Consider the following 13,279-nt stretch of genomic DNA (forward strand, 5'->3'; position numbering starts at 1 on the left):
GGGATACTGAAGCCAGCCAGGTGCTCTCCAGAGTGATCTCTGAACTGCTGGAGCGTTTTAGTAGTCCCCATGAAGACCTCAAAGCTATGAGAGACAATCCTGACTGGGCAGACATAGTAGCTTTTAAACTCATCCTTCAAATAAGAGAAGCCATGCTTAAAGCTCTTTTAATGCCAGCATCTACAAGCTTTCAAACAACATTGCATCATTTTTTTGCCATTCTGAACTATGCTATCTTCTCATCAGAGAGTGTACATCAGTGCTTGATGGATAATGTCAATCTATCACTTCATTTCACCCACTATGAAGAAATCTCTTTTTTCATCCCGTTCCTGGGCTCAGATGACTTTGTGTCCGTTGAAGCCTTGGTAAAGGGACTGCATCATGTGCAGAGCTGCCTACTGCAGCAGGGACAGGAAAAGCTCCTCAAGAAATCTAAAGAAATCCTGTCGACAACAAGCCTTAAGATCAGTCTGTTAGTGATTGCCTGCCTCATTTACCCCATAATCCTGATGTCCTTCAAACAAATGACAGACTGGATACACAATTATGCTAGGAACCTCAAGGAAAAGACAGAAGACTTGAAAAGGGAGAGGCGGCTAGCTGAGGATCTCTTACACCAGATGTTGCCAAAATCTGTGGCCAAGCAGCTAAGGAAATGCCAAAAAGTTGAGGCAGAAAACTATGATCAGGTTAGCAAATGGAGAGGGTGCTGCCACCAAGGGTAGAAAAGTATTCACCTAAAAAAGCACCTACCTTGCCACTGTTTTGAGGAATCTGGTTTTGCACCCATAGTTGAGTCTGGATGGAAATCCAAATATTCACAATGGGTTCTGGAAAGAGCTGTGCAGTGTGCTATGAAGCACTTAGGCTGATGGGGAAGGAAGAAGAGCTGAAATTTCCAGAAGCATAGCTTTAGATGTCAAAGATCCTATGTTGGCAAGATGTTGTCTTTGGGTTTAAGAGCCTACTCGTGAGAGCCAGCCAGCATCATTAGATCATGAGTACACAGGAGCAAGAACTGAGTTTCCTCCTCACAAAAAACAACGATGTAGGACAAATCCTGTCTGTACTTGTCAGTACAATTCCATAAACATAACTGAGAGCATGGGACTTAGAGAAGGATGAGAGGGATGAACGATCTCGTAGCCTCAAGTGTGTAATGGTAACGAAGCCTGTCGACATAAAAACAAGGGCAGAGTTTGGCCAGCCACCCATTTATTTGCAGCTCTGCCTCACAGCATACATGCTGCTGTCAATGCTGAATTTAGCAGCTGTGCTGCATAGCCCACAGCCAAAATCCTTATGCTACAGTAATTGCAATTCTATTCACTTTTTCTATTCACCCTTTTTTCCCCACTCCGTTACTTTCAGCTGTGAAACACAATAATAAATGTTTGCATTTAATTCATAGGTGTCATTATCGAAACAGCAACCTGTAATTGCACACTTAATTCTAATTCACAATAGTCATGACATCAAAAGTAGCTGAACCAAGGCAGGGAGTGGAAAGGTGGCTCTTCTGGATTAATTGGTATTACCAAGGATGAATAAAAGAACAATTTTAATTTAAACACTGACAAAGTGCAGGCAACACAGAGAAGCAGCACTTAATTCTTTGCCAACAGCTATAACACACATTTCTCTTCCTCAACTCAGTGGTTATGGTTTCTGTAGTTCTTTCTTTCCTTTGAAGAGAAATAAAATCCAGTTAACATTTCCTAATTCGACAAGAGCAGAGACAGCAGTTGAGTTTTTATTTCACAGCTTGTTCAGATACCTAGTTTTGATCTCTACCACAGTTTAAATCTCTTTAAAAGAAAAATCAGACCCTCCTTCTACAAGAAGTCTTTTTGATCACTGCTCACAAGATTCAAAACATTTGACTTTCGGTCTCCTATCTAGCACAAGGTATTCAGAGAAGTACAGATGATAAACTTTGGAGATAAACATAATTTTATCTGTCAAAGTAACAGAAAACAATTCAGAGCCAGAGCTTGTTAATTTAGGATTGTATCTATTCGGTTCTGCAATACTGGTTCTACGTGCAGCCTGTGCCTTAGGCTGTTCTGCTCAGAATTTCACAAGTCCCCAAACTCTTCAAAGGTTCTGCCGCTGTTGTGTGGAGACCTTGGCTTCACACTTTCCTTCTCCCTGTGACAGGTGACTATCTTTTTCTCGGACATCGTGGGGTTCACAAGCATTGCTGCCTCCTGTACTCCCTTGCAAGTTGTTGAGATGCTCAACAATCTGTACGTCTGCTTTGACAGCAGGATTGAATCTTACGATGTTTACAAGGTAAGTACAAACCTGCAGGCAAGGAATCTGGAATCTGCTGAAATCTTTCTTACTTTGTTCCCTAGTGAATATCAAATACATCAGGCCAGCTGGCCAAAAGCCATGAAATCCAAGATCTGCCATTGCACAGGGACTACATTGCAGCTTGGCAAGTGGTGGACAGCTGAGATTTATTTCAAAAGGAGATCAGAATAAAATACAAGCTTGGTGCCTGCCACTTAGTGACACGTGCCCCTTCCCATCAGGTGGAAACCATTGGCGATGCCTACATGGTAGTGAGTGGCCTGCCAGAGAGGAATGGGAGCAAACACGCTGACGAGATTGCCAAAATGTCTCTGGATCTGGTGGCAGCAGTTCGTCAGGTTGTGATCCCTCATATGCCGATGGGCAGACTGCAGCTGCGGGCTGGGATACACACAGGTACGTGGGCTGAGGTGGAGGTGTGAGAAAGAGAGAATAGGACACAGTTTAATTGTGTGAGGAGAAGAGAATTCTGCATTTCTGTACAAGCCATTGACTCTCCGCAGGTCCCCAGGATGAGTATTTCTCCCAGTTCCAGCAGTAACAGTGGGGTGAAATGACTTTTGTTTCCATCAGTGTGGACAGGGCTGTGAAACAATTCAGTATTGCCAAAGTGCATCTTCCCCTGATATCAGCACCAATTAGCTACAGCTAATCAAATCATGACTTCTCTCCTTACGTAAATACTGTGCAGCTAGGCCCTAGATGCACTGAGTATTCCCAATTCCCATTGCTCTCTGAGGATCCGGAGTGACTAGCAAAGGCCTTTTTCCACTTTTCTTATTGGGGTCTCTCTGCCTTGTATTTTCTCAGGACCCTGCGTAGCTGGAGTTGTAGGGTACAAAATGCCTCGGTATTGCCTTTTTGGGGACACTGTAAACACAGCCTCCCGCATGGAGTCCACCAGCTTGCGTAAGTGACTCGGGCACAATCTGCAAGTTCCTTACACACCAGTCAGGCTCACTCCGGCACTCTGCATCTCTTAGGTACTGCAGTGAAAGGAAAACCCCTAACACCCCCTCACATTGGGCATGGCCAAGTACAAAATAAGGTTCGCACAGGAGAAGGAGTGTTCTCTGTGGCACATGCCAGGCTAGAGAACTAATTACCATAAATCTAAAGAACCAGCACATGCACGACTTGCAGTCCCCACTATCCCTGTACAAACACTAGTTATCAAATAAGCGAGAGAAACAAGAAATGTATTAACGTGGGCAAGTAGAGTCACATCCCCTATTTCCATTTCTGGAAAGTGATTGGAAATAACAGGAGAAAGAGGGCGAAAAAAGCCAAATAGCACAAGGTAAGCCAAGTTTGATGTTAAAGACTTTAACACAAAGACACTAGGTAGAAACACGATGACTACATAGAAGAGGGTAGCGCATGTTTTCTCAGTCCAGCCTTTTATGCTGCTTTTGCTACCAATACCACCGATTTTTACTGCTGTACAATGCTGCTGTGCAGAGCTACCCGGTGCAGCACTGCGCAGTCATGTCATGGGTCAGATACCAGCTGAACTGCTGCTATGTTTTAGCTGACATCTGTGTGCAGCATCACAGAGTTCTCAACCAATGTTTAAGGCATCTTTGTGCTTCTTCCTCAACCTGACAGTTTCCAAAGAGGAGGTGGAAACACTGGGCTGATAAATGCAGGAGGGCTGGTGTGCGGTCTCTGGGAATAGGGGAATCATTCATTTCTAATGCTCTGTTCTGAATCCTAGCGCAGAAGATCCATATCAGTTCTGCTACGTATGATGCCCTTCTCACAGATGATGCATACGAAATTGAACCGAGAGGAGAAATTGAAGTCAAGGTAACGGTTTTCCTGTAACTTTGCAACAGTAAAGGAGTTAAATGAGATAGGAAGGAGATATGATAGATTTTGCCATTGCTTTTCTGTGAATTGCAAGTCAATTTTTAACTGTGGCCCCAAGGTTCTTGTGCTAATTCAGTTGGAAGTGGCTATACATTACTCCTAATCAATGCAAAAGAGTTACTGGGTGCTTTGAAATACGGCTGCTATGTCTGCACCTGCATGGAACCACATGAATATGGGTGAAACTGTTAGGACTCGGTTACAAAGACACACTAGTGTAAGGCTGATTTTAAACTCTTAGCCATACTGCCAGGGACCAGAAAGGCCTTTTTCTGAAGTGAAAGAATTATTAGCACCCAAACTGCATATAAATTACAATTCTTTCCCAAAACAGCAGCCGCTTAAGAGAGAAGGAGAGATAAGTGCAGTCCAGGCGGTAGCCCTGGCCATAGTCATTGTCTGCTTTGCTTCATATCCCATGCAAATAGCTGTTTTCTGCTCTCTCCTTTTTCTTCTCCCAGGGCAAAGGGAGAATGAAAACCTACTGGCTTCTTGGTAACAAGAACTACAGTGTCCAAAATGACAGCCTGGTGTGTCACTGGAATCCAGCAATCTCCAAGAAAAAGACGATGGAAAGCAGCCAGGGATCTGCCCAACAAGTAAGGAGGTGAACTTTCAGCAGGGTGAGACTTCCTAGATAATGAGCCATTCACTAAAGGCTAAGACGTGTAGATCTTGCATCTTCGTCCTGCAAGTAGAGGGCTCTGCTGTGTACAAATACAAGCTCTAATGCATGTTCCTCTCCATCAATAGCATAGTGCAGGTGCTGTGGGAGCAGCACTGGCTGAGCAGAGCCCTGCAATGCCCTGGGATGAGCTGAGCCCTGACAGTCACATTCAAGGGAGCTCCAGACCAGCCTGGACCCCTGAGAGTGCCACCCACGCTGTGAGCCAGAAGCAGAGGAATGGCTTTCAAAGCTCCCACCAGAGCCTCCAGGAGAACCTCACTTCATTGGGCTCGCCTGCTTTGGGGGAAGGTGACAAAGGTGCCAGTTTAGAACACAGGGCACCACTCGGAGACCACGTGATTAAAGCAATGCAGAAAAATGAGTTTCTCCCGGGTTTTGTAGATGAGATGTGATAGAATAAGAAATGACCAGACTGTCCCAGGCACACACATTTCTTTTAAATAACATTCACTTTTTGTCCTTAGCCATAATTCACATTTTTAACTAGTATGTTTACTTGGCAACCTAAAACACCAACAGAAACTTAGAAAGGTGTCTCTTAACAAGGAGAACCTACAAAAGTACAGGTAGAGTTCCATCAGGAGCACACATGGTAGTTACAGGACGCACAGCAACGAGACTCCTTTCACTCTAGCAAAGCTATTCTAGATTTATGTTTGTAGGTGACACAGAATCTAGCCAAAGTCCAGGCATAGTGACGACACTTTCAGAACCTGAGCCAGCTTATCTCAAGCTAGCCTGTATATATCTCCAGTAAACTATCGCTTGCAAGGTATGTGTAACTGTAGATAGTAGGAGAGGGAGTAGAGAGACCCTGATGGAGAAGAGGTTAATAACTCTTTTTGATCATTGTTTCAGAGATACAGATGAAGTGGGAACAATATTAAATTACTTCTATTAAGCCTCTGCAGCACTTTGTCTTTCCAGCTCTTCTCCACTACCCAGGAATCTCCTCTCCATACATGCATTTTTTCCCCTCATCCAGTCACCAAGGGAGTTGATGGTGAGACAAAGATGCAGTCTACCATCTGGAAGACATTAGAAGGACAACCTTTTTCTCCCATCAAATTGCAATTTGCTTTTGTTTCCTTGTTGGAGGAAAAGACACCTCTGCGGTGATAAGCAGAGCATAGTAAATTCCTCTTGTACGTATGACTCAGAGGAATCAAACTGAATTACTCCCTGATGTTGACAATTAGTAACTCTACACAGAGTTCAATTTGTTTTTAAGGGGGCTGCACATATCATTAACCCCATCCTGCTAGTCACTGCCTTTGAGCAATTCCAGGGAAACATTCTGATGGGAACAGAAGCACAAGTGTGGGGGAGAGGGTTTGGCCTGTCTCCTCTCCCAGTCACCAGGTTCATGTACAGCATTACTACTGCATAAGAGAAAGATCTTAGCAGATTAAAATTATTTTTAAGGGAGGTGAGGCAGTGCTTAATGGCTGCAAAAGGCAACAAAAATAAAGCATGTATTTAAGAGGAAGTCAAGCTTGGAAAGCTGCAATAGTCTTTAGTTTTAATTATTTTAATTTCTTGTTTTGCTAAAATAAAAGTAGCTTTGTGAACTTCAAAGGAAGCTGGTCGGGGTATCTCTTTGTCATTCACTTGGCTAATAAGAACAACTGAAGAACTTCATTTAAGTTGTCTCCTTACAGAATGAAAGTCAAGACTTTCTCTGAGCTGACTGAAAGGAGCAGGTCACTGTAGGAGTGTCTGCGCAGCTCTATGTAAAGCGAGCTTAGCTTGAGGTGATGAGGTCAACTTGCTCTCAAGGGCTGGGGATCTCTGAAGGTCAGCTAAAGAACTATTAAGTCTTGCAGATAAGTAAGCCAAAATTGGAGGCTGAAATATTCATAATAAATGTAATATACATGTCTACACAAAAAAGAATGAACCACAGAACTAACTCTATCACTAGTGTCTTATGAATCAAGATCAGGTATCATTCTAAAAATATATTCACCAGTTCAGGCAAGAATTATTTCAAGCAAATTCAGTGATTTAAGTCATGCAGGATTTTGCTTCAGTCATCACAATGGTCACTTCAGTCTCACAACTTATGAAAACCTAACGAGGTATTTTTCCCATCTCAAGCACAACTTCCCTTCCCACCTTCCCAGATGTCAGTACTCTTCTACGTGGAATGTTTACAGGGGTGCAAATACTATTTCATTTCCATTAACAGATATCTGCAAGCACGTGGTTAAGATTTTCCCATTAAGGTAGCTGGTAAATTGGTCTGATACTTTCACACCAAAGAAAACAAATGTAAATCATATTACAACAAGCTGCATCACAGAAAGCCATGAGGAATACAAATAAAACACTTCAGAAAAAAACAACACCTCTTTAAAGTCGTCCTCTTGAATCCAAGGGGAGGATGGTGGTGTGTTTCCTTTTTAAATGCTTGATGATGGTATTACTGGAGATGTGTGGAAGCTGCACAGGCATGCTCACACAGCGTTAAGACAAACACACAATCACACATATGCAAAAACACATATATAAATCTAGGCTGATGCTCAGAATGGATACTGAAAGGCTGGAATCCTTTCATCTGGTTCCTGTCAGTACTCAGCAAATGAGATCAAATGTGGGGAAAAAAAACAACCAACAAAAACCACAACCAAAAAGGAGGGACAGATAAATGGTGTTGGAGAGCCATGATTTTCAAGTCAGCAAAGGAAAATGCCTCAGGTGCATATATCCCCCCACAAGCAGGCATGAAAGGAACACCACTGGGGAGAGGGCGAGGGACAGCTGGGTACCGCAGGGCAGCTCAGAGCCACAGGAGCCCCACGCTGTCTCTAATTGTTATGAAAATCCTGGGTCAAGATCAGAGGCAAATTATTTGCATGGAAAATTGAGCCTGTTCTGATCTTCATCTCTTCAGAGGCTTCAGTGTGGATTTTTAATTTAGAAAATAGTAGAAAATGGCCTTGTGTGCTTGATGATAGATGGCAATTAGTATTTATTAACAAAAAATGCTTTGGTTCAAGCCTGAACAATCTGTCTCCAGAGAGGAAGGAGGAAGCGATGAACTGCTTTTATGCATATGGTTGATGCTTTGATATGGTGGCGTGGTTTCCAAAGATTTTTGGGTTGTCTATGCCTAACATACAACAAGGCTTGGCATGGATGAAGGCTGAGGCTGTACCAGGTTGGCTGACCTAACTCTGAGACTGACTTTTGTTAAGATTAAACATTTTCTGGACTGAAAACCTGGGTCTGGGTCAGACTAACACAAAGTCTCAAGTTTACTCTCTGATAGGGTAGTGGATTTCAACCTAGTCAAAGGCACAGGGATATACCTTTGATCAGACAAATCCTGTAGGGATAAAAACAGTTTCCATTTTTGAGTTTGATATAAAAGCCTTCCCTGAGCATCACTCCAAGATTACACTTCCTTTCCATAAAGATCATACGGATTATTGTAGCTATCCTGCGAAACTAACTCATACTACTGTGTTACATGGGATGCAGAGTTTGGATAGTAAGCTGTCCTGGTCCTCTCAGCAGATCGAGAAACAAGAATCTCTGCTCCTCCCTTCAGCCAGGCTGTTCACATTTAAGTTCTCAAAAGGCCAGGGCAGAACAATAATCAGCATTTTCCCAGACTGAACGCCAGGTGTCATTACAGGCCTGCCTGATAAATGGTGCATTCATAGTCCTTTCAGCATCCTTTCCGGCTGCCAAGACTGGACTCTAGTCCCACACACACTTTGTTACAAGTAGTGAAAGGAGAAGAAGGGAGTGTCATTGAATTGCCACAGCATTTTCCTCTTGAGATGGAGAAAGAGAAGCTAGGAGGGCAAAACAAGTCTTTTAAGACAAGGCATCAAATGGGAACATGCCCTTGAAACCAGAGAGCAGGTAAAAACGGAGACAGATTAAGATGATGAAATAGAAAAGAACACATATCCTGGAGAGTATTTGTCAGCTTCTGGCTGGTCCTGATTGCCAAACCACTCTGGCAGTGACTGTTCCTTACTCTCACTTATTCCAGGACAGTTGGGATGATCTTTATGGCCCAGATGCAAACACAGAAGCCAAAAAAAATCAAGACTAAACACTTGACTCTGCTAACAACTTGTTCAATGACCTCCAGTAAGTTACCTAACCTGTGGGCTCTGCACACAGAGAGCATTTTGAGAGCTTTTGAGAGCATTAAGAAGTTTGCTATTAAAGACGTGTCAAAATGAAAGGAGGGTGGGAAGCTGGAAACAAAAATAGTTCATTGAAATTAATCAGTTGGCAGAGTTCTTGCCAGTGACATTTCAAAGATCCTGGATGATACTGCTAGAGAAAGAGCAACAGACTGCAGCAGTTGGGGTGATTCAGGTCCTCACCCAGAATGGAGAAGTCCTGTCCCCCAAGTCCCTTCTCTCCTTCCATTAATGTGCTGGCATACTCCCAGCCCCCACTGGGATGCTCAGCACATGAAGCCCTACTGCTGCTTTTGTTCCCATCCATTAAAGCCCAGCTGGAGCCAGGTGCCAAGAGTTTGGCCTTTAAAGTCTTCAGTAACACCAGCCACTTTGCACTCACCTTATGTGAGCCAACAGTATTTTTAGGCCTCAGCTGAATGATGGCAAGCTGGGAAGCTCCCTGGCTAATCGTCTCACACCCTGCAGAGGCCAGGCCATATACCCAATGACCCTGGTGAACCCCAGGGTAACAGCCTCGGGGGCTATTGTTCTTTCTGTCTTACGTGTCTGCTTTCAGTACTGCACAGAAGAGGCCCCATGGACAAGTCATCCAGGAACCAGTTGGATCCCCAAGGGCCTTTTGCCTTTTCCTATTTATCCTTCAGGACATGGTACATTGGAGACTGCAGGGAGTCCATTAGCTGATCAACTGACCTGCAGATATAAGGAGCTGCTTAATTAGGAGGTCTAAAGGAACATAAGGGGTGTGTGTGTCACTCCCAGGAGAGCAACATAAAGACAACAGCTGCCTGAAAACATTTTTTCCTTTCCTATTTAGAGAGTTCTTTAAAGACATGGCTTTTTACTATCTGCTAATTAAAAACAGCAGTTCAAGCTTGCATTGATCCTTCAGCACAAGAGCTCACGTATTCGAGCTCATGGAAACAGCAAAAGGCAGGAGCATAAAACCCCAGTGATATTGTGGAGTTTGTGCTCCTTGTCCTCATCTCATGGTAATTCCTAATTCTTCTAGAAGTGCTTTTCACTTGTTCTCAAAGCAGGTCACTGCTGCACTTGCTCTTCAAGTACAGCACAGACAGATATGAACTGACTTTACTACGGGACCAGGACCACAGTTTGACTCCTAGGCCAGTGCTCATGGAGTTAGGCCCCAAAAAGAAAGGATGGTGATTACAGCAATTGTCCTAGGCAAACCACAGAGGACACTCAGTAAGTCCATTCGCTACACTTTAAATGTCATATCTGGCTGCAGCCAGTCCAGAAAACAACGAGTTCTTTCTATTGCAAAGTTCTTAAAATATAGGACAACTCATCCAGATTGGACCAGATCCATACAACTTTGTGATGTGCCCTTACCTGAGTTTCTGCCTCTCTGGAACATTCCTGTCCTCACTCAGCTCAGCTGAGTCTAACAGCTGCACTGCTCTGTATTTCTTACTGCCCAAATTTAGGCTGACAGAGGCCTTAGTGTGCACCCTAAGGACTAGGGATTTTGTTTTTAAACCCTCAAGAACATGCACAAGGCAGGAGAGAGTCAGAGTCTATTTCAGGAAGGTGTTTGTGGCAGTCAGGCTAAAATTAGACCATTTGTTCCTAAAAAGACTGTGTAGAATGACAAGGATTTGGCAAGAGGCTCTTTAGTTGGGAATGTGACACAGGAAGCGCCTACATGGCTGCTGGCAGTGATGTCACCTGGCTGCCCAACGGTGCTGTGCTGCAGGGTCCTGGGAAGCTCCGAGAGCGAGCACTGGAACTTGTTCAAGCCACTCTGTATCTGCAGGCGGCTGAGTGCAGAGCAGGGCGCGAGGCAGAAGTGTCGACAGGCTCCACCGCTTAACGCTCCCAGATAAGGGAATCTGTAGCCATGACAGAGAACTGTTATTCTTGCACTATTTGTGATGGGCTCTTCAGCAAAGTATCAGTCCCCTCTTCCTGTCATGCCTCCCTCCTCTTGCTGCTCCAGAAATTCCTGCCTTCTGAACTTTCTGCCTTCCACACATGGCTCACCAACACTTGTGCTTAGCAGCGTCGAGCTGGCAGCATCATTAGGGAACAAATCAGTGGGCACTGGGCCTAGAAGCTCAGCCCGGAGGGACAGGACATTTTGTTGTCTCAATGAAGGTACTTGCTTTGAAGCTAAGTTAAGGGGTACCAAATCAAGCTCTCAGACTTGTATAAGTAGGGATCTGTTCTGAGGTTTAAAGTACAGTAGTGTAATGATTAGGGACGTGCAAAAAATAGCTCTGGAAAGCCACACAGCGTTACAGTTTGCAGGTATAGAAGTTTTAAATGCAGCCTCTCTCCTCCAGTAGAAGCTTTCTGGTCATCGGTAATTACTGAGTATCTGCAAAAGCTCTCATTCATCCTTGCCTCTATGATTGCAAAGCTGCACAGACAACCACCCAGCTTCATAACACCCACATGAAACGGGAGCATCAGACACACTTCGTGCGGGGCGGGGGGAAATACAAACAGTTGCTTTGACTGCAGACAAGATCGTGAAAGTGATGCACAATGCCACTTCTCAAAGCAATACTTTAATCACTGGCCAATGCTGCGTCCCAAACAATTACAGAATAAAAGACCCCAAAGCAGCTAAGTCTTAGTCTAAATCATCCTGCTCTCAACGCTTGACACAAGGAAACAAGTAGAGAGAACTACAGAGGGAGAGAAATGTGCTCTATCAATTTGGAGAGCAGATTATTTACAAAACCAGCAGCAAGACAGCATGAGATCTGTCTGCCAGTCAGGCTGTTTGGACTTTAATGAAGGCTTCCTGTGTTGTGGGCAAAATGAGACTGACGTGACCCAGCCCAAAGGTTTGTCTTGGCTCTGACTTCAGTGATAAGCCCCACAGCTGTTGGAACCTTGGACCAAACAAGCCCTCAGCTTTGTAAGCCACTGAGCAAGACCTCAGAGATAATTTACCTGACAAACCTCCCTCTGCTTTTTTTTTTTTTTTTTTTAAACTGACTAATCCCCTTCTGGTTTACATCACTTCAAAAATAGTTGAAACTATTCAGTTTATGAACAAATACTTATAATGATTCCTTTTCGCAAAACACATTGAATTTTCTAGAAAATATAGTTTGCTGTTTTTCTCCTAATACTACCTTCCTTCCCTTCCACCCTCTCAAAACAGCCATAGCCATTAACATGTGTCTTTCCTCACTGGTAGTTTTGATGTGTCTGGAGGCAATTACTATTCTAGCTGTGGTTAGAGATTGGGACCCAGAATTGATTTTAAGCCTCCCAGAGTTAAAGAAAGGTCAGATTCGGCAGAGCCTAGCTGCTGAGGCCCATGGCCCCTTTACTCCTTATTGTCTAAGGGCAGCTCTGATTTATTAGCATGTCATCTACTGGATTTGCACCCTAGTTCACCTCGACCTCTCACAAGCCATCTCTCTCCACTAAAATATCATCATGTGCTAAAGTGTGAAAGATCTCCTGGTCCTATTACACTTGTCAGGTGCATCTGACCTATCTAGGCTAAAGAATGTTGCTGTATCATATCCCTTCTCTCCTCCATTCATTCTTCCCATGGCCAATATTTTAGGCCTTCTTGGTCATTTCCTGATCTGCTCTGGCCTGAGATATGATGTCATGGCTCACAATGGTTTTCACACTTCAACACTAGGCAAAAAATGTGCTGTTATCCTCAGGGAGGTGACATGGTAAAACAAATCCTCTTGGTCAAGCAATGCAGAAGTTATGTGAAGAATCTCCAGTGGGCAAGGGACACTGAAAGCATTCTCTGCCTCCAAAGCTTTGTGGCATCTATCAGCTGTGCAAAGAGGAGCCATACTAGCATGTTGGTTTTAACTAAACACAGTTAAGGGTTTACAGCATGGACACCTGTTCACAAGATGGGTTTTTTGAAAGATGGGGCTTGAGTGCTCAAATGAAGACCCTTTGAAGGGTTCTTCCATGTTTCAGAAAGCACTGAAACACTATTTCTGGTAAAAAGGACTAGTAATATGTCCAACTCAGATTGTCTGGCTGCACTCTTACCCTACCTGTCCATTACTGCTTACTATTGTGTAGCTTTCCCATTCAGCTTTCAAAGCAGAGCAGACAGACATCAGTTTTGGGCAAGAGAGTGAGTGGATACACAGAAGAAATTGCTCCCAGATCAGGAAGTTCCAATAGACACGAATCAAACTCACTGTTAGACCTCCTACTCACTGCAATGTAGCACAGCAAATTAATCAGGGTCTTAAAG

The sequence above is a fragment of the Grus americana genome, chromosome 21 (genome assembly GCF_028858705.1).
Source record: "Grus americana isolate bGruAme1 chromosome 21, bGruAme1.mat, whole genome shotgun sequence".
Classification (NCBI taxonomy): domain Eukaryota; kingdom Metazoa; phylum Chordata; class Aves; order Gruiformes; family Gruidae; genus Grus; species Grus americana.